This window comes from Leptonychotes weddellii, chromosome 3 (assembly GCF_054177405.1).
Source record: "Leptonychotes weddellii isolate Sample4059 chromosome 3, ASM5417740v2, whole genome shotgun sequence".
In the NCBI taxonomy this organism is placed as follows: Eukaryota; Metazoa; Chordata; class Mammalia; order Carnivora; family Phocidae; genus Leptonychotes; species Leptonychotes weddellii.
The window spans coordinates 35888635-35914646 of record NC_138371.1 but is presented as its reverse complement, the minus strand read 5'-3'; the positions used below and the strand labels follow the sequence as shown (position 1 = coordinate 35914646).

Sequence of the window (26012 nt, the reverse complement as noted above, 5' to 3'; positions counted from 1 at the left end):
AGCAATCTTACTTCTGGCTTTGAATATCATCTGAACACTGACAACTCCAAATTTATTATCTGACTCACACTTCTTTTTGGAGCTTGACCTGGATGTTCCATTACTTACTTGACATCTCCACTGAGACGTCTCAGGTATCTCAAACTTAAAATATCTCAAACTAGTAAGTCTCTGCCCCCCTCCAACCTCCACTTCTAAATCTGTTCCTCCTCCAATCTTGTCCTTGGTAAAAGATACCTCTATCTATATACTTATTCATGCCAGAAAAAGAGTTCCTTGGCCTCCCACCCACATTCCCCCGCTCCCCCACATTATTATCCAGGCTAAGTCTTATCAATTCTACCACCAAAATATATCTCCTATCTGTTACTACTTTTGCATAAGCATCTTCTGCTTGGATTATTTACTGCAGTAGCATCAGTGATTCGAAATCAACATCGGTGTCTGCATACAACCACAGCTGTGGAGCCACAGACCAAGCATGTGGTCTCAGGTGGAGGAGACTCCTTCACCTAATATTTTCAAGTATGTCATGGCAAGTGCTTACACTTATGCAAACGACTTGGCAAAATTTCTTTTCTGATGGCTAGCAAGGCTACCAGTAACTTCGTATTAATTTCTCCTTGGCACCTGACTGAAAGGGACAGTTTGGAGAAGAAATATCTCCATACTACTGCTAGAAGGATTACACTAGTCATTTCACTTGACATCTATGTTTAGAATGTCAAACTGAGTCTCTGATTAAAAAATTCAATCTCTAATTAAACACCAAACATATCTTAGCCCCAAGCTGTATAGCTGCTTAAAGAAATTCTCAGGGTCCTGGGATCAAGCCCCACGTAGGGCTCCTGGTGTGGGGAATCTGCTTGTTTCTCTCCCTCTGCCCCTCTCCCTGCTCTCTCTCTCTCTCGTGCGCGCACGTGCGGATAAATAAAATCTCAAAAAAACAAAGAATATTTACCAGTATGTAACATCTATGTGCATTTGCAACAGTATGTGGGGAAAGTATAACCACAAGGTGAATTTTACTACATTCTAACATTGAAAGCAATGAAAAATTTTATGGATATACTGATCAATGTTTATAAAGGACAAAACAATTAGATTTTATCTATGAAATAGGATAGAAAACTTCAATAGATACAGTTACTACTGTATATAAGACCGCTAATTATCTTTATAAACATGATTACTGAAGCTGCTCCATCATACAATCGCTGTGACTCTTAACATAATCTTCATTGCTTAGGCTCTCAGTTCAAGGATTTTAGAGGTCTGCGTTATTCGTTTTTGTTTTGAGAGCAGACAAGAGGAGTTTTATCATGCTTTTGATTTGAGATAAGGAATGCCCAGAGAAATTAAATGGTTTGTTGTTCTTAACAAAACATTTTCCATGAAGTTGAGTTGAAGTGGTTAATGTCAAACAGAGAGAAAGGGCTTCAGCTCTCATTCTCCTTCCTTTTATTAAACAACTGTAGTGCTTGATGTGCTAATGTGAATTAAGAATCATGATTTCATCCAGTCCTCTTAGAATCTAGACCATTTCTAGACCCCTTCTAGTGACAGAAGGATGGCACTTCTTTATTTTGAAACCTCTAAAATAATGGATCTTGATGTGGTAACGTCTACTCATTCTAGAGCTAGTCTAAATTAAAATTTGTAAGTAACTCAATAGTATTTAATTTTTGAGCTTAAGGCATATCTGTATGTCATTTAGTTATAGAATTATTATACATTAGAGGAGTTGAATGTTGACTTTTATAGAGATTGCTATTTTCTTAAACCCAGTATTTATGCAGTGGGCTACATTCTTGTAGAGGCAGGAACTTTGATCTTGCAAGGTACAAATAGCTGTGAACCGTTTCTGCTTTTTTACAGACACACAGAGGAGAAGTAGGTAGGAGAAATTTAAAAACATAGATATATATTTTTTTCTATCTACAAGTTTTTTTCTCTTGTATTTCTTTAAGTATTTCCCCTTGTTTATCTAACAGTATGAGATTCAAAGGTTAAAAAAAATTGAATTAGAAATCTTCAAACCCACATGCAGGTATCAAAAAATAGGTCTATTTTAGCTTGAAAACTATTTACAAAACCTAATAACTCACAAATATATTTTACTACTTCTCTTACTCAGGACCGTATCTTCAACCTCAGTGGTAGAGAACATTGGTTGTGATAACACAAAACAATGAATACTTTCCTATGAGTCTACTACATAATCTATGGTTTGATTTCTTAACACTTGAATTATTCCGGCGGTTTTGCTTCTGAACACCTAGTTGCTTTCTCATCCTGATTACTCCATAATTCAGGAATAATGTTTTTTAGACCCTAAATTTTTGGTGTTCTATTCTAATCCCTTTTATGGTTCTTATGTTTATATTAATATTGAATATTGTCTCTTTTTATTTGAGTTGTCTCCATATAAGACACCTGTTCTAGTTGTTCAACTTGGCAGGCCTCCTTCCAGCTACAGTTACATGGCTGGTAATAATTTTGTTTTGCTTGCCCATTTCAGGGAGTTTGGAATGCATCAAGCTCTGGTGATCAGGCCCTTGGGGTCTTTTGCATAGTGATGGATTGGCAAGAAGTGTAAGATTATGTATGAGTAAAAATGGTTTGAACTTTAGGGAACAGAAAACCCGTCTAAAGGTCACTTAAACCGTAAGGAAAATTATCATTTCACATAACAAGAATTCTAAAGATAGGGTAGTTTCAAAGTTGAATAATTTATTGATTCATCAACGACATCACTTTGCCCAGATGTTTTCCATCTTTTCACTTTTCCAAATTCCAAAAGTGTATTGTTTGTCCCCTTGGGCAGGTTATTTCTAGATGTCCCAAGTAGATGACAAAGTCCAGAGGCAGAAAACGGAAATTTGTTTCCATATGTCTTATTAGAAGAAAGAAACCTTTCCCAGAGGCCCCATTGGCTTTTCGGCTAGAATTACGTCACATACCTAATCCAGAACTAACTGGTAAATGAAATGGAATATCATACTGGCTTAACTCAGCAGTGGTTTATGGAACCTTGGAGACACAGATCCTTTTAGGGAGTTCACAAGGTTAAAATCCTTCCTTCTGACAATGATATCGTTTGCCTTTTTCACTCCAGTGGTGGTATACAAAGACCACTGGTGGGTAGTACTCCCAGTTGTTTAGTACGAATCAAGGCTGTGGCACCAAGATGCGCTAGTAGTCATCGTATGCCTCACTGCCAGGCACGCATGTAGGTTGTAGAGTTTGCTGTCATCTTCCGGTCCATACTGAAGTGCTTTTGTTATTTCAGTCACATACTGTGTGATTGAGTTGTAAGTTGAAATGGCTGCTTCTTTCATGGAACACTTTTCTTTATTATTATTATTTTTTTAACCTGAAAAACGGACAAACATACCATTATTCAGACTTGGGTATTTTGCAGACATTTTCTTGAAGATGAACAGAAGAAATAAGCCTGTCACTTTAAGGAAAAGGACTGACAATATTTGTTGCAAATGATAAAAATTCAAGCTTTCAGGTGAAAATTAGAATACTGGATAACTTTTATCCACTACTCTGAGCTTGAAAGCTTCCTAGTACCTAAACATTTTTCTGATGCTATCAGTGCTGATATTAACAAAAGGGATTTTTTGGTATGGTATGATGAATGGTGTCAGCATTTGAAAGATCTGCATAACTCAGGGAACAGTATTTTCTCAATGACTAATGCATGTTACACAATCGTTCATGGGTAAGAGATCCATTTTAAGACCAAAATAGACTAAAAGATTTAAAGGTAACAGTATGCAATCTCACTGATCAGTTTTCAGATTCTCTATTATAGCTAACCTTTGAGGAACTACCACTTTTGAATGTTAGCATTGTTTCAAAGAAGGATATCCAAAATTTCTGAAGAGCCTATTAAAATACTTCTTTTTTTTCTTTAACTACTTATTTGTATGAGGTTGGATTTTCTTAAATGTACTTCAACCAAAACAACAGATTGAATGCAGAAGCAGATACAAACACCTACGTTTTCTATTAAGCCAGACTTCTCAGATTTTTATCTTTTGAAAAATATAGTTATTTTCCATAAAACTATTATTTACATTAATATGTAATGGGTTTATTATTTTTATTTTTAAATGAATTAATATATTAAAATTTTTAAATTTTTATTTTCTAAAATGGTAAATAATGATAGATATGAGTCACATAAACAAAGGTACTTTGTAGTCCTCTGTAGTTTTAAGAGTACCAAAAGGTCCTGAAACCAAAAAGTTTGAGAACCACCTGATTAGGTTTAGACCAATCAAAGATTTACCATTTGGGGCTTAGCTACAGCCTCCCCTGTGTACGTGATTTTATATTGTCTCAATTAACAGGGTGGTTATTAACAGGGTGGTTAATGGCTTGATTAGACAGCAATGATCTGCCATAGTTAAGCTGAAGGAGAATTTTCCCAGTGACATGTGGCAGTCAGTAAACCGTGACCTATGTTTGGGAAATGTTGGCAAAGGGTTCTCAGGTCTCAGGGACAGGGATCTCATACTGCAATGCTTATGGGCTGCCAGATTCTAGGAGAAACCCTTCTTTAAAAGCTGCACATAGGAAATGGACAGAAGCAATTTGTTGCCTTTCATGCCAACTGGGGATCACCCTGCTCTCTGGCAGGGCCCTAAAAAACCGTGGTGTTTTTTGATCCAATCTGGGGACCTATTTCTTTCTCAAGGAACACAAAACAATGACATTCCATACCACTGTCTCTATCAGGACTGGAGGTCTCAGCTGTACCTGGGCACACCTCCAGCCTCCACAAGTTTTGATTGATGGATTGGTAATTATTCAAAAAAGTTAATGCATTGAGAGTAAAGGGAGCAGGTAGGAATAGAATGAAACAATATTTGTATGAAACCAGAGAGGATAATGATCGTAAAGAAAACAGTCATTGAATGTATGCTAAGCTCTCATTAGATCACTGGGGGAAATTATAATGCTCTTAACCATAACTGAGGACACAATGGGAGCCACAGAATTAGGGGTCAAAATGAAGTTTTCTCCTTTGGACATATTGAGTTTAATGTTCCTGACAGTCTGTAGGTAGAAATGTCCACTGAACAGTTGGAAATATTGTCTGTTAAAGGAGAGATTGGGCTTAGAATACAGATCTTGGAGTGTTCAACATGAAGGTCATACTTGAAGCTTTAGGAATTGGTAAGATTTCTTTCTTCCTGAAAGATAAAGTGATAAGCCAAGGCAGTCAAAGGTGCCTTGCTGGTAGGTAGAGTGTGTGACTCTTGATCTTGGGGTTGTGAGTTTGAGCCCCACATTGGGTGTAGAGATTACTTAAAAATAAAATCTTAAAAAAAAAATCTCTACACTCAACATGGGGCTTGAATTCATGACTCCAAAATCAAGAGTGGCATGCTTTTCTGACTGAGCCAGCCAGGCACCCCTAGAACTGTTTTAGATATATAGAAAAATGGTAGATTTTACAGAGAGTTCTTACATGCCCAACATCTTATATGCCCAACATCCGGTTTCCCTATTAGCATCTTACATTGACATGATGTATTTGTTACAATTAATGAACCAATATGGGTATACTATTATTAACTGAAGTCCATAATTTATTCAGATTTCCTTATTACCTAATGTTCTTTTTCTGTCCCAGAATCCCATCCATTGCTGTCATGTTACACTTAGTTGTCCTAGCGTCTTAGGTTCCTTTTGGTTGTGACGGTTTCTCAGATGTTCCTTGTTTTTGATGACCATGATGGTTTGAGGGGTATCAGTTAGATATATTGTAGAATGGTCCTGATGTTTTCCTCATGATTAAACTGGGGTTGTGAACTTTAGGGAGGAAGACCACAGAGGTAAAAGTGCTATTTTATTTTTTATTTTTTTTTTAAAGATTTTATTTATTTATTTGAGAGAGAGAGAGAATGAGAGAGAGCACATGAGAGGAGGGAGGGTCAGAGGGAGAAGCAGACTCCCTGCCGAGCAGGGAGCCCGATGCGGGACTCGATCCAGGGACTCCAGGATCATGACCTGAGCCGAAGGCAGTCGCTTAACCAACTGAGCCACCCAGGCGCCCTAAAAGTGCTATTTTAATCACATTATATCAAAGGTACATATTATCAACATAATTTATCACTGTTGATGCTGACCTTGATCACCTGGCTGAGTTGGGGTTTGTCAAGTTTCCCCACTGTAAAGTTACTCCCTCCCCCATCTTTCCATACTGTGCTCTTGGAAAGGAAGTCCTATGTATACCACACGTAAGGTGGGGAGTTATGCCCCCCCTCCTTGAAGACAGAGTATCTACATAAATTATCTGGAATTTTTCTGCATGGGATATTTATCTGTTCTCCCTCGTTTTTTAAAAAAAGATTTTATTTATTTATTTGAGAGAGCCCGAACAGGGGGAGGCGCAGAGGGAGAGGGAGAAGTAGACTCCCTATTCAGCAGGGAGCCCGATGCAGGGCTTGATCCCAGGAATTGGGATCATGACCTGAGCCGAAGGCAGATGCTCAACTGACTGAGCCACCCAGGCACCCCTGTTCTCCCTCATTTTAAAATTTATTTAATCATTTATTTCTATCAGTATGGACTCTTGGATATTTATTTTATACTTTGGGTTGTAATTCAAAACTGCATTTGTTTTGTCGCTCAAATCGTTCCAGCTTTAGCCATTGGGAGTGCTTTCAGTGGCTCTGTGTTTCGTTCACATAGCCTTGCTCAATCATGACTTTTGAGTTAGCATTTCACCAGTGTGGTGAACACAAGCATAACAGTGTGTTGAGAAGTAAATAAGTGGTAAAGCAGTGGAAGCAGGAAAACAGTTACGTCAGACCTCAAATCAAGGTGAGGCCTACTATTTGTCTTTGTAAGTCTTCTAGACATTTTAATATCATAAAAACATAGATGAAAATTCTGGCTATGCCATGAAAGGACCCAAAGCATTTAAAACAAAACAAAACAAAACAACCCAGAGTAGTTAAATTGGATGAACATTGAGGACACCACTTAAAATTTATAATCTGATGAGATTGAGAAAATAGTTACTGTCTGTTCTTACCACATTTATATTTGCTGTACCCTAATTTTTTCTTTTAACAGAGAGTAATGTGGTAAATGTTAATTATAATGTGGGTATGCCAGAATTTCTGATGTACTCCAAACTTCTCTGAGTGCCAGGAGTTAGGATCATAGAGAAAATAACTTGATTTTAGGTCTCATTTAAATTCCTGCAAAGACTTGATCTTCAGAAATGCTATAAAAATGTTTTCCAATGCATAGGTAATATTTCTCACAGTGAATATCTTCTAGCCATAAAGGAATTTAAAAATATTTAGAAGACAAAAGTTGTGTTCATTTTGTTTTGCAATTATTTCCTCATTTGAATTGACCAATAAAGTTTTAAAAGTTTGCAGGTGACAAAAGAAGCAAGAGAGGGTTGAGGGGTATTGGAAGATAGGGTTTGATAGGTTAAGGATGAAGAGACAATATTAATTCATGACTCCTCTCACACATATTATTATCAGTCACATTTCATATTTTGGGTCTGGAGAAGTCACTTCCAGCAGCCATTCTACCAGTATTTACTCTGTATCTACTTTGCACCAAGCAATGTACTCCAATCTGAGGATACTACCCTGACCAAGTCACAGTCCTGCTAACAAGCAATCAGTGAGTATAGGAGACATAGGTTGGGGGTGGACAAACCACAAGTGTAATACAGTGCAAGCTATGTGCTGTATATGCAAGCATGTAGAAAGCAGAGCTAACCTGGGATTGGTTTGGGGAAAAAGGAAAAGGGCAGGGAAACTCCTCATACCAATAACTAAACTAAATCCTGAAGGACAAGTAGGGGATAAAGGAAGATGAAGGAAGGGGAGGGGGATGCAGAGAAGTGCACTTTAAGCAAGGAAAAATGTAACATTTGAGGGAGTAAGAAGTCTTTCAGTATGGCTAGATCATGGAATTCTGGACCTGCATGGAATTCTGGACCTGTAGGAGTATAATGCAAACCACCTATGGAATTTAAAAAACTTTAGTAGTTACATTAAGAAAGTAAAATGAATCAAGTAAAATTGCTTTTAGGAATGTTTTAGTCTGGGTGCCTGGGTGGCTCAGCTAGTTGGGTGTCTGCCTTCCGCTTGGGTCCTGGGGTCCTGGGATCAAGCCCTGGGGTGGGCTCCCTGCTCAGCAAGGGGGTCTGCTTCTCTGCTTCTCCCTCTGCCCCTCCCCCTGCTTGTGCTCTCTCTCTCTCTCATATAAATAAATAAAATCTTTAAAAAAAGGAATGTTTTAGTCTAATATATTTAAAATTATATTATCTCAGCATGTGATCAATATGAAAGATTATTGAGACATTCCTACTTTTTTTTTTTTAACCACATTTGAGAAAGCTAATGTGTGAATTACACTTAGAGCATGTCTCAAATTGAACTGGCCACATTTCAAGCACTCAATAGCCACATGTGGCTTGTGGCCACTATATTGGACAGTTAGAGCTGTGGAGTGAAGTAAAGAGAGATAAATCTGCAGAGATAATATGGGAGGAGATTAGGTAGCACATGGTTTGTCAGCGAAATTATTTCACCCAAGGGTTAAATAGGAGGCTTTGAAAAGTTTATGTATGGGAGTAATCTGATCAAATTAGTGATGACTCCCATGGTCACTGTGGGGAATGGATTGGAGGTGGGCTTGACCAGAAGCCAATGAGTTTTAGGCAATACATGATAATATTTTGAACTAGGGAGTGACTTGAGTGTGGTGAGAAATAGGAGTCAAGAGTCCTAAGGAGAGAGTGAATGGAAAGAGGATACAGGAGCAGCTATGTCACTTTTGCCTTTTTGGGCCTCTGGTAGAACCATTTTGAGAACTGGGGGAAACAAGAGGAAGGAAAGTAGGATTGGGAGAGAGTGTTCAGTTTGGGACATCTTGAATTCTAAGCGTTGCCTGTGAGACATCAAGTGGAGTGTTGACATCTGAACACAGGGAGATAGATGTCACCAATATGTAAATAGTAACTGAAGTCATGGGGCTGGATACTATTGCCCAGAGTATGTAAAACAGTAATTCTAAATCCTGAATTTTTTGTAAGAATTAACTGGGAGGTGATTTAAAATACAGGTTTTGGTCTCCATCCCCAAGATGCTGATTCACTAGGGTGACATTGGAAATTGTATCCTTAATAAGAACTCCTAGAGTCTCTAATGCTGATGCAAGTGATTTAAAAACACTCTTTACGAACACTGGTATAGAATGATAAATAAGATGACAGAAGAAATTGTCTACATTTATGTAAGTTTAGAGGACAAAGCCCTTGAAGAAGATGGGAAAGAACCACTAGAGAGGTTAATGAAAAATCAGAAGAGGATTCTTTGCTATTAAAATGGCAGGGGACCTGGGTTCTTACCCAAAGGGGAATGAGCTTGCAGGTGGGACAGCTAGGCAGGTACTTTACTTGGTGGGGCAGTCAGCCTGAGAAAAAGGCACCACCTTTGGCTACATCTCAAGCTGTGTGTCTTGGGCATATCTTCTCAACCTACACCAAACCCATGAAATTCCCTGAGTATTTGAAGGAGGAAGTGGTTAACTACTTTGAAAGGAGCAGAGAAATCACATAGACTACCAGTTGGAAGTGACCACTGAATTAAGTAACTAAGGTCATTGGTGACTATTTGGATGAGTAGGTAAGGATGAAAGCCCAATTTCAATAGGTGAGTGGACAAAGTGGGTTAAGTCATTATATAAAAAAAAGTCTTTTTAAGAATCTGAGCTATAGGGCGCCTGGGTGGCTCAGATGGTTAAGCGTCTGCCTTCGGCTCAGGTCATGATCTCAGGGTCCTGGGATCGAGTCCCGCATCGGGTTCCCTGCTCAGTGCAGAGCCTGCTTCTCCCTCTCCCTCTGCCACTCCCTCTGCTTGTGCTCTTCTGTCTATCTCTCTGTCAAATAAATAAATAAAATCTTTATAAAAAAAAAAAAGAATCTGAGCTATAAAAGAGAGAAAAATGAAGGCAGAGTGCATAAATGGATGTTCACTTAAGAAATAATAAGAGATACATGCCCTTCTGAGTCTGTCCATCTTTGTTGCATTTCTATTGTGTGGGTGATTCATACTGTAAAACCATAGTATTTCCGTCCATGCTTCATGCAATGTAGTTATTCAGTAATATTGTGCTTATAGATTCAAATCAGTCAGTCAAATGATGTTCATACTATCACCTCTTCTACTAATTATTGGAATGAATTAACCATTTTGCAGAATAATGGTAGCCAATTACTGATAATTTGAGAGGAGTGTCAACCTGTGATAGATTAGGACTGGATGAGGGAAACAAGAAAGGAGAAAAAACCAGAAGCTTGAACCTGAATTTCTCAGTTTCCTTCTTACCTGTCCTCTACCAGCCAATCATGCATCTTTGGCAGAACCAGGTTCCCCAGGCCAAAGTTGGTAAGAGTCTAGAATCCCTTAACCATGGTAAATCCACAAGGCAGTTCATCTCTCTCTGGTAAAGAACGGCTTATCAGAACTTCTTGTTGCAGTAATTTTGTGTTAGCTTCTGCCTCCTCCTCTCCTCCTCAACACCACTCCTATTATTAGGTTAATTTAGAACGGACTGATTATCAGTCACCAAACTTATTCTTTAACGATGTTGAGAACCAGTTTAAATAGTGCACAAATGAAGTAAATATTTAAAAGATTTGCTTTGCTTCCAGTGTGAATGTGGAGAGCTGCAAAGTATAAAAATTAAAATGAAATGAAATATAGGAGTGTTAGAGCTTCGTTTCTTGGTTTGTTTGTTTTTAAGATGTGTTAGAGAGAGAGAAAGGGCACGCAGAGGCAGAAAGAAACTCAAGCACATCCTGCAATGAGTGGGGACCCCAACTCAGGGTTCCATCTCATGACCCTGGAACTTTTTTTTTTTTTTTTTAAGATTTTATTTATTTATTTATTTGAGAGAGAGAGCGAGCACAAGAGGGGGGAGCGGGAGAGGGAGAAGCAGACTCCCCGCTGAGCAGGGAGCCCGATGCGGGACTCGATCCCGGGACTCCAGGATCATGACCTGAGCCGAAGGCAGTTGCTTAACCAACTGAGCCACCCAGGCGCCCGACCCTGGAACTTTTAAATGGGAACCACACTTGGGAAGTATTTGCACCTTCGCTATATCATCAAAGACAAATGTTATGAGTCATCTGTATCATCTATTTGGAATTTTTAAAACACAAAAGCAGGGAAAATAGTAAAGTGACATCCATATAAACATCATCCACTGTCAGTGGTTCATATGTGAGTAGTCTTGCATCACTTATATACTCCCACTGCATTATTTCAAAGTGAATCTTAGACATATTATTGCATCCATAAATACATCAGTGTATATAGCTCTAAAAGATAAGGACTCTTTTTTCTTTTAAGCACAGTATTATTATCACACATTAAAAAATAATTCTTTACTATCAAATATTCGGTCAGTATTAAAAATATCTTGATTATCTCATAATCCTTTTCACAGTTGGATTCTTCAAATTAGGAACCAAACAGCCTTCCATTACGAAATGCTGTATTTTCACTTTACTTAGCTGTAAATTGTAGATGAGAAGAGCTGAAAGGCTTCAAAAGACATTCTTTGACAGATACTAATTAGGAAAATAACTGAAGAGAGATTATTTTCTACATGGTCATTATAGTTTTTCCAATTTGATCTTTATTTCAGTGGCAGACATGACACCTGGCCTGACACAGGCACTTGAGCCCTCTGAACCTAAAGTCACACACACAGATTTCCAAACTTTTAGGCTTTCTGACTTTCTCTTTCAACCTTTGGTCAAAATCCTAAGGGACATAATTACATATTGGATCTGGTACTTAATTAATAGGAGCCATTCTCTAGGATCTAGTCTTTGATCTAGTTTTTGGATAGACCAATGCCCCAGGGGCTTAATAGAGCAGAGGAAGCTGGAAATTCAGATAATTCTCTTGATACCTGATTTCCATTTCCTACTCCCTTTTTTATCTATACAGATGTAAAAGCAAAATTAGAACATAAAAGATGATACAGATGATTCATGACATTCGTCTTGGATGATATAGCAAAGGTGCAAATATTTCCCAAGTGTGGTTCCCATTTAATAAAAGGTTTATGAGAGAAAACGAAATATCTCTGCTGAAGAGGTTGGTTATTTTGCAGTCAATATCGACTGAAAGGGTCAAGATACATTCCATTTACATTTGTAACATTGCTAATAAATCAGGTATCCAGAAGTAAAACTAAAGAACTGGGAAACATACAGGAAGAAGCTCATGCTGGAACCATATTCAAAAGTAGCCACTCTATTTCATGTAAATTCTAGAGAGTTCAAGTAAAGAGTAATAGTCACACAGGCATACATACAATTCATTGTAAAGATATTTATAATGTTTGTTGTGGACTCTCTGCCCTTAAAGGATAAAAGGCTCATATTCTGGGTCTCCCAGGACATAGCCCACACACGCGTTAGGACTGGAGAACATTGGCTTTCGTACAATATAGAAGCCTTGGTTTACCTGTGCCTCCAGAGAGCCAGGTAAGTGTGAGTGGGGGGATTTGGTTGTGGACTTGTATAAATTTGGCAGGTGCCATTCTAGTGATTCAGCCACTGCTATCTTTATAGCTTCAGAAAAACATTTTTGTTGGCAAAAACAACTTGGCCCTTAGTTTCTTAAAACAGGAGTTGAGAATTTAGCAAGTACATTTTCTTCTCTCCCTCTCTGTCTCTCTCTCTGACACATACACACACACACACACACGTGATAAATAGCTTAGTGGTTTAAGATCAAGGGCTTTGAGCTTGGACTGTAACTTTAGCCCAGTTGTTACAGAACTTCTCTGCAGTTATTTTCTTATCAGTAAAATGGGTGTAATGAGAGTAAATAGGGTTGTTGTGAGAATTAAATAAGAAAATATATGAGTGGACTTAGGACTTAGGAGAACTCTGATGCCTAGTAAACATTTACTCTTGCCCATTATCTTAGGGAAGTTCTAATGCCTAGTAAAACATTGAATAACTGTTCATTAGTAGTGGTAGTAACAGTATTAGGATAGAGAAGTTACAAAATGCCAATAACCTTCCCCAAATCCCACCACTACTAATGCAGTTTACAAACTACTTCCATGTGTTTATTTCTCCAAACACAGCATCTCATTATATGTTCTCTAGTGTTAAACCTGGCATTCCACTCATTCAGACCAGTCATTCAAGGCACCACGCTCGGCCTTAAGCAGACCTTGTTGGTAAGACAGCTCCCATGGCCCTTTGTCAGGATGAGTTTGGTTAGGGACAAAACACAATTAAAGACACACAGAGAAAGGGGGAAACATTGGGGGGAAGAAGGTGGGGGACTTTAAAACTGATTAGAGCTATAAAGGAAAGAAATAGTATGTAATGAGAAGAGAATCATGCTAAGTTAGTGCAGGAGAAGGCTCTCAGGATAGAGAAGGCCTCTTAGAGAAAGTGAAACCTAAAGGGTGAGAAAGTTTCTGGTAATCTAGATTATCCTTTTTGGCTGCAGAGCACTCTACCATATAAATACACCATGAAAATTACTTTTTTTTTTTTAAGAAAACAAATTCCTTCAGGTCATGATCCCACAGTCCTGGGATCAAGCCCCACATCAGGCTCCCTGCTCAGTGGGGAAGTCTGCCACTCCCTCTCCATCTGCTTCTCCCCACCTCCATGCGCTCTCTCGCTCTCTCTCTCAAATAAATAAATAAAGTCTTTAAAACAACAACAGCAACAACAACAACAACAACAACAAAAAGAAAAACAAATTCCTGATCAGATGCTATTAATGCTGGAAAATCAGCAGTGATATTCTGTTGTAAGCAGTATATATTTTTTAAAGATTTTATTTATTTGTCAGAGCTCTTACTGCCTTCAGGGTAGCATTCAGACTCTTCTGTATGGTACACAAAAGCCTGGCTTACTGGTCCTGTCTCATCGCTTCTAATCCTGCATGTCAAAAACACACATCAACACCCCAGGTTTCAGTTCCCCAACTGAGAACCACACTTTTACTCATTTCATCCCTCTGCTTGCGTTGCTCTGCCCTCTGCCCTTTACTTGGCTCTGTCCTACTCATCCTTAAGTCAGACCTTGGATGTCACTTCCTTTTTGAAGACATTTTTGCTTTGGTTACCATAGCAACCCACACCTATCTCCAGTATAGCACTTTTCATACTGTACTAAAATTGCCTCCTTTACGATCTCCTTGACTGGATTGTAAGCTACTGAAGGGCAAGAATCCTACTTTGTTCACCCTCATTTCCTAGCTACTTAACAAGCATAGCTTGCAACATAAAAGGGACATAAACTTTTGCTTGAAGATATTTCCAATCCTTAATTAACACTTGTCTCTTTTTCCAAGGGAGACTTGCAGAGAATAGAGATAAATCTAAGGACTGGAGTGGAGTGAACGTTTAATCCCCTAAGTGAATTTCACTTTAAATTTGCTGGGATATATTTGCCTGCACCTGACCGAGTCTTTATTGATGAGCACGTTAATAGCTCACTTTTACATGACTGATCAAATTCGTTAACATACACTTGATTCTGCTTAATTTTTAATATAACTTTACTGGTATAAATAAATACTTGAACAACTACATCAAATCACCATAAAGAGGGGAAAGCTTTCAACTAAATGTATAACCAGATTGGCTAATTAACTTTCTAATTTAAGAAACTGTGGAATAAACATCTCCCTTGGAATTGATTCAAGCTACTCAAGCTGAAAGATAAAGCAAAAAAGAACAAATGTTCACATTATAAGTATCTTGAAAATTTTTTATGTTATTCTTTATTCCATTTAAAATTTCCATTGACCTGCAACGTTTACAGACTGAAAAGCCACCCGTTTATGGTTCTATGGATTTTTTTTTTTTAATTACCAACCTTTGCAGAGAAACTAATACAGATACCCTCACAAAAATTGGGATAGCTTTGATATAAGAGGTAAAGTAATGCAGGGGTTAAGAGCATAGCCTCCAGAGCCAGACTGTTTGGACTGGGGTCCTGGGTCTGCCACATGCTATGTAACCACCTCAGTTTTCTTCATCTCTAAAATGGGCATAATCATATTTACCTTGCAGGGCTGTACAGGGATAAAATAAGTTATTATATTTAACTCATTTAAACTAATTGACACATTTTAAACTATACATATTCCCATATTTAGGGTGGGAAGAAAGACAAACCTAATTGCCTAGAGAAAGCAACTGTCACTGTAATTGGAATGAAACCTGAGTTGATGAAATCATTGGAAGCTGTAGGTGAGATCATCTATGAGGAAGCAAGCCAAGCATAGTAGGTTCTTAATTATTGGCCACTGCCAGGATCATTCCTCAAAAAACATTGGGGAGTATCTAGAACTTCTCTAAAGATGTGAAATGGTAAGAATAGGTGGTTTATGGGATTCTGTGAAGAATGCAAAAATGGCTTATTCTAGTAAAAATAAAATAAAATTTGAGCTTTACTTAGAAACAGTGCAAGAAAAATTTGGAAATCCCTAGAAGCTACTCTTGTTTTGACAATTCATTTACTGCCTTCCCTAATGTTTAGAATTTTGCTGCACTCTTGCTGTCAAATTTTTAATAAATAAAGGTAAGCAATGTTTGTTAAGCTAAACCTAGTGTATCTTGATTTTTAAAAGATGTATTTGTTTTCATAAATGTCAGTTGTGAAATGGGTCTCATTACTAATTATCTTGGAATCTCTAGGCAAGATTTGAAATATGCTCTCATGTGATGACATTTTAAATGAATTTTAAAAATGAGTTTATTAATTTTAACCAGTTAAACAAATGAACCTGCTTTAAAAAATATTTACAAGGAGGGGTGCCTGGGTGGCTCAGTCAGTTAAGCGTCGGACTTTGGCTTTAGGTCATGATCTCAAGGTCCTGGGATGGAGATGGTTGGGTTCCTGTGCTCAGTGGGGAGTCTGCTTCTCCCTTTGCCCTGTCCCCCTGCCCTCTCCCTTTGTCCCCCCCCCCCCCCGCCGCTCATGCACGTGCACACTCTCTCAAATAGATAAATAAAATCTTTTAAAAATATATTTACATGGTAACTTATTGCTAATTCACTTCCATTTTGATAATTTTCCTTAAATTGAAGTATAACCATCCACAAATCCTCTTTGAATTTGCAATATTCATGTGGATTATTTATGTTGCTTTTTAAATTCCTTTGGACTAGGAGTTAAGGTTTGGAAAGTTGATTTTTTTTTCCTGTGCTTTCAAAGTTCTGAAAGATCCAAAATGGCTGCCCATTGGCATCTAGGCCCTCATGCTTGGTTCAAGTGACTGCTTACCAAACCTACTGGTTTTCTTCATCTTAGTATTCTGTAAGTGAACAAGGCTGGCTAGAAGCAAGATTGAGAAGTTGGGAATTTGTGTAGTTTTCCTTTTGTCCCTTTGTACCACACTACCCTTAGGAAACTAGATAATCATATTTCCTCCCTTGTTAAAACTTCCTCTTCTTCAGAAAAGGCATGAAAAAATATACTCTCGCAGCAGTATAAACAAGTAATAAAATAGTGGTAACTTCCCTTAGGGTCAAAGTCCCTTTTCAAGTCCCAGGAATAAAGTTCTAAATATGAAATTCCGGGGATTGATGAGCACAATAGACTAGGTCTGGGGCAAGACATCTTCCTTTTACCATCATGTGGGCAAATGTGTGGTCTGCCTGTCACCATGGCTCCAGCTGTGAGCTTCTTCCTTTCATTCATTCTTCTGAGTGGGTATTCCGACTTCTCCTAGGCTAGGTCTCATTCCTATTTTCTAAAGGACTTGCCATGGTAAATCAGGAACTTTAAGCCTCTCCATTGTTGTCTTTCTTCCTGTCTAATGTTAAAAGTCCTTTTGTTGGTATTGCAATGAACCAAAACTGAGGGATCTGCCTAGTGTAATGTTAGCATCATCTAGGCAATGACATAAAAGTTAACTTCTACTGGAGGCGGGGAGTTGTTTGAACTGTTGTATTAGTTGTTTCATTTCTCGAATCTGTTTTCATTTGTGCAGATAGCCTGAAACTCATTTTATTGCACAAGCCTACCAACTCAAAATGGTCTCACCTGACAGGCACATCAGTCAAATTTGTCTCTCACCAGGGTGGGATGGGTTGCTCTCTCCCTGCCTTTGTGTATCGTCCTCAGTGGTGGGCTCTGTTTTAGAGGATGGTCTTGTCAGTGACATGAGTCCTGCTCATTAGAAAGGGCTGCAAGGGCAGCCGCACTGCTCTAATGAGAGCTTCCATGCAAACTTGCACAGTCTATCTTAGTTTTAGGAATGATGAGTCTTAAGAAGAGATGGCAGAGCCATAATTTCTCAAGGGATCAGGAAAAGACTGCCCCACAGATCCCACTTCCCATCCTGACCGTGGGCTTGACATGTTAGATGTTACACCTTGCTATGGGGCTTAAAGAACAGAAACGGGGTTTGCCTTTTACATTTCTCTGGCTTCAGATCTGGAGTGGGGGGCCTCAATCTCCAGGCTGAAATACATAGTCTCCAAAAGTGAGTAGATAGCTGTTAATTTTGAGGCCTAGGTTTATATATTCTTTTTTCAATTCGTTAACACCTTTTCCTAGTACTTGGTACCCCCCACCTCAGGGCTGTATATCTATATAATTTATTTATTTATTTATTTTTAAAATTATTATCTTATGTTAATCACCATACATTACATCATTAGTTTTTGATGTAGTGTTCCATATAATTTAGTCTTCCTTGTTCTCTTTCCTCTAGGCATGACTTTGTCTGAACCAAACTTTTTTGGCCATGTAAAAATTAGTTTATTTATATTTTAAAGATTTTACTTATTTATTTGAGGAGGCGGGAGGGAGCATGAGGGGGGTGGGGGCAGAGGGAGAGGGAGAAGCAAACTCCTCACTGAGCAGGGATCCTGACTTGGGGCTCGATCCCAGGACCCTGGGATCATGACCTGAGCTGAAGGCAGATGCTTAACCGACTGAGCCACCCAGGCGCTCCTGAAGATCAGAGTTTAAACTGAACATGAATATAAGGGTTTTATCTTTAGTTATTACTAATCTTAACTCATGGAAAGAACAATTGTTTGAAAGGTCTGATGTCTTTGAATCACTAATGTTCTTTAGAAATTTAATTAAAAGTTCTTAACTTTGTAGTGGATGGTGACAATTTTCTCCTCTACTAGAGGGAAACCAAGTTTATGACATAGACTTCCTTTAGTCACAACTAAAGATTAAGGTAGGAAGTGATTCTTATTTTCTGTATTTATTGCAGCTGGTTCTTTTCTAATCTGAGGAGCAAAAAAGGCCATTGGATTTATTTTTTAATTTTTTTAAAAGATTTTATTTTTTTATTTGACAGAGTGAGAAACCACAAGCAGTGGGAGCAGCAGAGGGAGAGGGAGAAGGGGGCGCTCCACTGAGCAGGGAGTGGGGGGGCTCGATCCAGGACTCTGGGATCATGACCTGAGCCGAAGGTAGATGCTTAACTGACTGAGCCACCCAGGCACCCCAGGCCATCGGATTTATTATGTCATGCCTCACAAAGGTAGATTAGTCATGCTTAAAATTTTAGATATGTTAAATAAAACTGACCGAAGCGATGTGAATAAGCAAAAACAAATGAAAGGTAAACCATTTACAAATAATTCGATATTCTCTCTCCCCCAGCCCCCAAGCTTTTGCAAATCATCTATACTGTTTTTATAGTTCAAGTGAGCTTCTTTATGAATCAAATGGGGTGGATAGAAAAAAAATTACTAATCCTTTTAGAAAGTTTTATTATTCTGGGCGCCTGGGTGGCTCAGTTGGTTAAGTGTCCGACTCTTGATTTTGGCTCAGGTCATAATCTAGGCCTGTGTTGGGCCCTGCGCTGGGTGTGGAGCCTGCTTGGGATTCTCTTTCTTCCTCTCCCCTGCCTTTCTCTCACACACAACGCTCTCTCTTGCTCTCTCTTTCTTAAGTAAGATCTTCTTAAATAGATCTTCTATGATTCTAACATATTAGAATTTCCTTACTCTGACACATTCCTTATATATAAAATGGGCAAAAATAAACCATACATTACAGTGATGTTTTTGCAGCACTCTCCATTGTTTAACTCAGCAGGTGATTTTGAGTAAGCCTTCAAGTCATTTGCTGAGATTCCTTTCCCACTAGGAAAAGTAATACACTAGTTTTCCGCTCATTTACCATATGTAGTAATTTTACTCTAAGCCTTGCCCTAATAAGAGTGCATATACTTGATCATATATGAATGTTTGGGTAAGTGAATAGAAGTGGGAGGAGACATGGTCTATTTTCAAGTAGGTTTACCCTATAGTTTTATGCAAGGATGATATTTAAGATATGTAACAGTTGGTAAAGCAAGGGCACCAACCAATTAGAATGAAGGTCTTTGATAACAGGTGGGTCCTGCAGGTTTCTCCCCTTAGCCAGGCATTAACCCCTTAGTTCCTGAAATGTGGGAGGTCTAGAGAATCCTGAGAGAAAGGGCTGGTACAGGGTGGGGAATTCGAATTCTTGAGGAATTTGACTCAGAACTGCAGCTGTTGACAAACTTGTATGGAAGTATTTGAATATGTGATAAATCAGTTCAGCTGCACTTATGTGGACCAGCTGAACATTAATTAGCTTTATAAAGTGAAAAAGCATTGTGGGTACCCTAAGATATAAGGAATGCACTGTATCTTATTGATATTCAGAAGAAAGATATTGCATATATGGTAAAGGTACTGAAAATAATGTCAATAAAATAATTATCAGCCTTAAAATTAATAATTATGAGCCTTAAAATATAAGGGTAATTTGGAAGCTTATAATGCTTTGTACCTAGAAGATGTACCATATTGATTTTATGAAATCTAAGGACATTAGTTCTGCTTTTATGAGATCTAAGGACTTTAGAATAAATTTAGACCAATTCCCTTAATTTATCTATGAATCTTAGGACCATGATCATGGTCTCCCACAGTTAGTGATATGGTGAGACTTGACACGAGGATCTGACTTGATTTCTCCCCTATACCTCAGGAGTTCTCTCTGCCTAATAACAGCTTTGGAAACTTGCAGTAGTGGGGGGGGGGGGGTTGTCAATGGACGGACTTTCCCAGACAGGAAAGAAGGGATATGAGAAGCTTAGTATCTTGACAGTCCATAGACATTTACTAAGTACCTAAAAGATGTTCTTTGTAGAGATACAAAACAAAAATAGAATCTTGCTTCACAAAGATAAATATGCTGAACAGCAGGATATGTAGCCATACTAACTGGGTTTGGATCCCAATTCTCCTCCCTATCTGTTCTGTGATCTTAAGCAAGTTACTTAACTTCTTGTGCCTCAGTTTCCTGGGGTGGGATAATAATATCTACTTCACTGTGTTACGAGCATGAAATTAATATACATGTAAAGCACTTAGGAAGTACCTGACACATAGTAAAGCTTGCTATTACTATTGATCATAGTTTTATGCACTCTGCTAGACATCACTAAGACACCCCAGAACTGACTCTATTAGATTCTGGCTGGATGCATAAATAGGCACACCAGACAGAATACAGATAAGCCTCACCATGGAGATTAAATAACTGCAGGAAGCAAAGTAATGGAACAAAGGGAAGGTGTCCAGAGCCACCTTTTAAGAAAGTATGGGTTATGAATTGCTTAAGAAAAGGGGAGGAGACAATTCAGATGGCAAGTATGGTGTGAGCAAAGGAATGGGAGCAAGAATGAGCACGAGGTAGGCAGGAGTCCATGGAATTGCTTGGCTGGATCAGGAGTTTTTGCCGTTGGGTGTTATGAAATAATCAGTGAATTAGGCAGTAGGAGGTGGTGGAAAACCTTGGAAAGTTGCCAGAGTCTCAAGAATTACCATAAGTGCGCGACATGCTCTCTGAACTCAACTTTTTCTTTTACGCTTGGAAGGCCCACAGGAAGTGCGCTTGAGAATAAATTGTGGGGTGGGGAAAGAACTATGCAAAAGACCTCGTACTTCGCATTAAATAGTAGTTCCTTTTTGCCCTAAGAGACTGAGAGGTTATTTTAACAAAGGGGATGGTACAGATAAATATCTCAATTTATCAATCTGATACCTTTTGGCTAAAGCGTTTGCGCTGACAGCTTACATTACTCATCCGCCTCACCAGGGCTGCAGCAACCGACACGCAAAACCAGGAGAAAAGGCGAGCGGTAAAGGGCGCTCCACGCATGCGTTAGAAGCCGCCCCAACTCCCCCGCAGCGTCCTTTCTTGGAACAAAACTACCGCGGAGCCACGGAGTTCCGCAGTTTGCGTAGACTCGAATTTCCTACTGCTCGGTCTGTCTGTGTGGAATCCGAGAGTGGTGCAGTTCCCTTCCGCAAGTTGCGTTATTCGAAGTGAATGGCTGGGTGGTGCGTGTACGCCCAGAGCGTAGCACCCATAGGCGGACGGGGTGCGGCTGCGCAGGGACCTGAGTGGGCCTTGTACGCCGGTAGCGTAGCCTGGTGTCTGACGCGCGGGCCTCCGCGACGCACTTAGCGCAGCCGGCTTTGGTGAATACACGATTTGGTGCAGCCGGGGTTTGGTACCGAGCGGAGAGGAGATGCACACGGCACTCGAGTGTGAGGTAACTATAAAACCCCGATTTGTTTACATTCCCTCCCCCAGAACCGGCCCCATGCGCGGCGGAGACTGCGAGTCCCGGGACGGCGGGGGGGTAGAAAGGGAGACAACGGGGGAGTCCGGGCTGGGTCTCTCGGGGATCCGGGCGCTGCAGTCGGCGGCGGCGGCGGCGGCGGCGGCGAGCCGGAGCAGAGCGCGCGGTGGGCTGCGCGTGGGGCGCCGCAGCTCCTCGTGTGCGCTCTGGGCTGCCGCGGGGTTGGCGGCCGGGCAGTCTTCTTTCCGCGTGCGGGACCCCGCGCTTGACCCAGACTCCTGTTGAGGCTGGGGACCCGCGCGGGGAGTGGGGGAGTGACCGCTGGGCGGGCGGCGGCGGTTAGGGGGCTGCGCGCGGGCGGCCTGGGGGCCGAGGGTGGTGTCGCCAGAGGAGGCGGGGACCCCGTGCCCGGAGGGTGGGAGGATCCGCAGTCAGGCCTTGGAAGGACTTGCGGAGGCGACGAATGCCCCGATTTTTCCTGTCCTGTCCTTCCCTCCGGTCTATCCTGGGGTCGGATGAGGGGCCCCCGGGATGGAGCCTGGGAGCCGCTGTTCCGGCATCGAGAGGCTAACGGACGGTGGCGCCTGTGCTCCTACCGCGGGAGGCCTCTTGGAGGCTTTCCTCCCCCACCAACCGAAAAGCTGAGGCGGGACGCGGGGGAGTTAATTCTTGAGCCCGCTGGGGTCCCCGGAGCTGAGGGCTGAGGGTGGGGCTGAGGTTGAGTCGGTGGGGGAGGCCGGGTGGGCCCGAAGGTGGCGTGGCGGCCCGGGCTTTGTTCCTGAAAGCCCTCGGCGGTGAGCGGCGTGGGTCCCGGCTGGGGAAGTAGCAGGAGAGCTGCCGCGGCCCTCCCCTGCTCTAGGGGTCTGCTCAACTCGCTTCTCCCTTGGGATCCTCGAGTACCCCAGCTAAGAAGGGGCCTTATGAGGGCGCAGGCGATGATGTTGAAGATCTTCCCCTGGCTTGTGTAAAGAACTGTTCACGTGGGAGCCTGTCCACATGGGCTGTCTTGAGGAGTTGGGCACGAGGAAGAAGGATCAGCAACATCCGCAGCCCTCACTGGAAGGGTCCTTCACACAAGTCTCTGTTTTAAGTAGTAAAGAGTAACAGTAAAGCACATAATTTTTTAAAAAGTAGGTTATACTGTTTTTTTTTTTTCTTTTCTTTCATTTAATGTCTTATACACTGTTCGGTATTCTAGTTTTACTTTGAAACTGAGTCGTTCTCGATGGAGCAAAACTAACGTGACAGCTTTACATAATTAAGGACAATATACTGGAAAAGCTGGAAATTTAGAGTGTAGTTAATTATAATACAGCGGAAAGCCTTAAATCAAGACTTTTGTATACTTTTTTTTTTTTTAAGACTTCTTGTTCTACAAATTTTGTGTACCTTTATGAGTCAGTCACTGTTCAAGACTTGGGGGGTCCATACCAGACAACCCACATCCCTATACTTACTGAATATTGATGTACTGGAGGGATTTGTGTGTGTGTGTGTGTGTGTGTGTGTGAGATGAGACTGATTATTTTTAAATGTGGAATACATAGGATTACAACACACCCAATTACATTGAAATAATCAAAATATTAAATAAGATGAAGGAATCCATGCTTTAGTAGAGCATTCAATATCAAGAGTAGTTTCAGTTCTAATGCCTAATTTCAGGCTAGTGACTAAATGATCATTAAAGGATATAATTTGTATGATTTCTTATAAAGTATCAGGTACTACATATTCTGTGGTTTTGCCTACATTCATAACTGAAAGAATAATTTTCAGAGATTAAAATGAGGATGTATTTTTTTAAATTTAGATTCACAAGCCTGAATTTTGTACACAGACTCCTGGTTAAGAATCCCTGTGTAAGAATGACTTTGATGCTGTTTTAAAAGAAGTGGTCAGGGAAGACCTTTCTTAGGAGTTGACATCAATAATATGTTGTGTGATAAGTAGTATTTGTTCTTCCCATTACCAGTTAATATTCTACAATTTAAAAGCCAACAGATTCTCCCCCTTTTTGAGCACCTGGTTTTGCAGTACTTTTAGGAGGCTTCGAGTATGGTATGCAAGTACTACTCTAGGGGTGGGTTTTTGTTTTAGTTTTTTACTGTTTTATGGAGAATATAGGATATAGGTGTTATAGCAAGGGAAATTACAGTTACATTATAATTAAAGAGAATTTACCTCGTTACTCAGTTCTCTCCAACCTCTCTGTCCCCAAGTATTGGCAGTATTGGAAAGAATTGATGGCTTTGGAGTGAGACTTAGGGTTTAAAACTATGACCCATTATTAACTAATTTGGTGAGCAAGTTTATCTTAATCTTTTATCTCTGAACTTGTGCTAAAAAACCTACCTCATGGGTTTACTGTGATCTTTATAAATTACATAATGAAACAAAGGGCTGCAGAAAACCTTAGTTCATATTACCTTCTTTTCTACATACAAATGTTTCAGTTTTTCATTAGTGGTTGGAGGACTACTTTCTGTCTTTAACTCTGATAACTTGATTATCCCCAGAATGAAGTTTAATGGTTTCTACTGGGCCTTTGCCAGAGATACAATTATCCTATTGTTATTGTTCTGTTACTTACATATAATAATCCTTAGAATTTTTTTTCTGGTGCTCATATTTTTTAACTTAAAATTCCATATGTACATCTTGTTTTCCCTGCCCTACTAAATCCTTGAGGCGGCACATACTCCACAACTTTTTGTCACATAATGCTCATGACATTATTTAATGAATGGGCAGAGCTTGTTTGTCAACCTTTTAAATCAAGTTTAAAATGTTAACTGAATGTAACAAAATTTAAATTTAGGATTAACCCAAGGAAATACTTTGGATAAAAATGTTAGTCCTTGTCTCTGTAGTGCTTACCTCATTGGAAATGCCCTGGGTTTTGCTTTTATCAGCAGGACATTATTGGGGTGCCTGTGTGGCTCAGTTTGTTGAGTGTCTGACTCTTGGTTTTGTCTCAGGTCATGATCTTGGGGTGATGAGATAGAGCCCTGCATAGGGCCCTGATCTTAACGCAGATTCTGCTTGAGATTCTCTCCCTCTCCTTTTGCCCCTCCCCTCGTTCTCTTTCTCTCTCTCTCTCAAATAAAATCTTAAACATTACTAGTCGTTTTAAACTGATAATCAAGATGCAAGAGAAATTACACAGTAGAAAATGGGAAGAAGTGTAGCCAATTAAAGCTATCCTTCTTCATTTATAACAAATTTTATAACTCTATAAAGTTGCCTTTCATTATAATGTAATTTTCATTAAAAATATACTAGCCTTGATTTAAAGTTTACATGTTAGAAGAAAGCCCAGACCGTCCCAGCAGCTCGATGCTGCCCCCTACTGTTAGCTTCTCCTTCACCTTCATCTTTTCCTAAAACAAGATTTATTTATTTATTATTTATGTTATGTTAATCACCAAAACAAGATCTATTTAAATTAGAATTCGATTCCATAGTGCTAGATTATAGCTAGACTATTTTGGGGTTTCCTCCATCTGGTTACAGGGTCACTAATAAGATGGACATAGTCATTTTGAATTGGTTAACTTTGGTTGCTTTTAGCCCCTAGTTTTCCAAGTATGGAGTGAGTTTGGATGGAGATAGGATAGTAAAATGCCAAGTTTCCCTGCAAGAGTATATGGGATTTTTGAAAGCAGGAGGAAAGGTATATGTTAAAAGTGTGTTTTTGAGATTAATTTTGTATATGAATAAAAGCAATTTTATTCATTTAATCTGGGCTTATGGTGTGAAAATAGTGATAAAAAATTTAGTCCCATATAGCTTTGTATTGCCTCGATTGTACTGAAAATAAAATTTGAGAATGTTAATATTACATGATGAGTTTTTTTAAATTCAAGTTTATTTTGATCTGTGACTTAGAATGATTTCTGAAAAATAGAGTCTCAAGGACTGTAATAACCACAAGATTTCCTGTAGTCATATAAACTATAAGGTTTCAAATTAGACCAATTATCAATAGGCTGAACTATTTTCATTAATTTCTCTTTGTAAGTTCTGTGAGTTGGCTGTATAATGACTTCTAAGTTTTTTCCAAAATAAGCAAAATGTATTTTCAATAAAATAAAATTGACTACAATCAGAATATCCAAAAATGTGTCTAGTAGGTATGAAGGTGATTTACTACTGAAATTGTGAAGTTTAAAATAACAATAGCATTATTGAAATTATTTCCGACTGTTTAAGAGACCACACAATGTTCAGACATGTTAAAACAACACAGATTGTTCTATGACATGACATATAATAGTGTCAAATTTTATTTTTTCTATTATCAGAACATAGGGTTTTTTGATGGCTAGATATAGGGATTGGATATTTAAGAGATTT

The 26012-nt window shown here is 39.4% G+C and overlaps 1 protein-coding gene across 2 annotated transcripts in view; it reads left to right on the top strand.

Annotated features, from left to right (window-relative positions):
• Positions 1-26012, top strand: part of SLC39A10 (solute carrier family 39 member 10) — a 129022-nt gene that overhangs the window by 42487 nt on the left and 60523 nt on the right. The window contains exon 1 of one of the 2 annotated variants that reach the window (XM_081813952.1): positions 21070-21623. The exons of the other annotated variant lie outside the window; for it this stretch is intronic. The gene's annotated coding sequence lies outside the window, so the exon portion shown is untranslated. Of the gene's footprint in view, positions 1-21069; positions 21624-26012 lie in introns of those variants that run through there. 2 annotated transcript variants of the gene reach the window in all.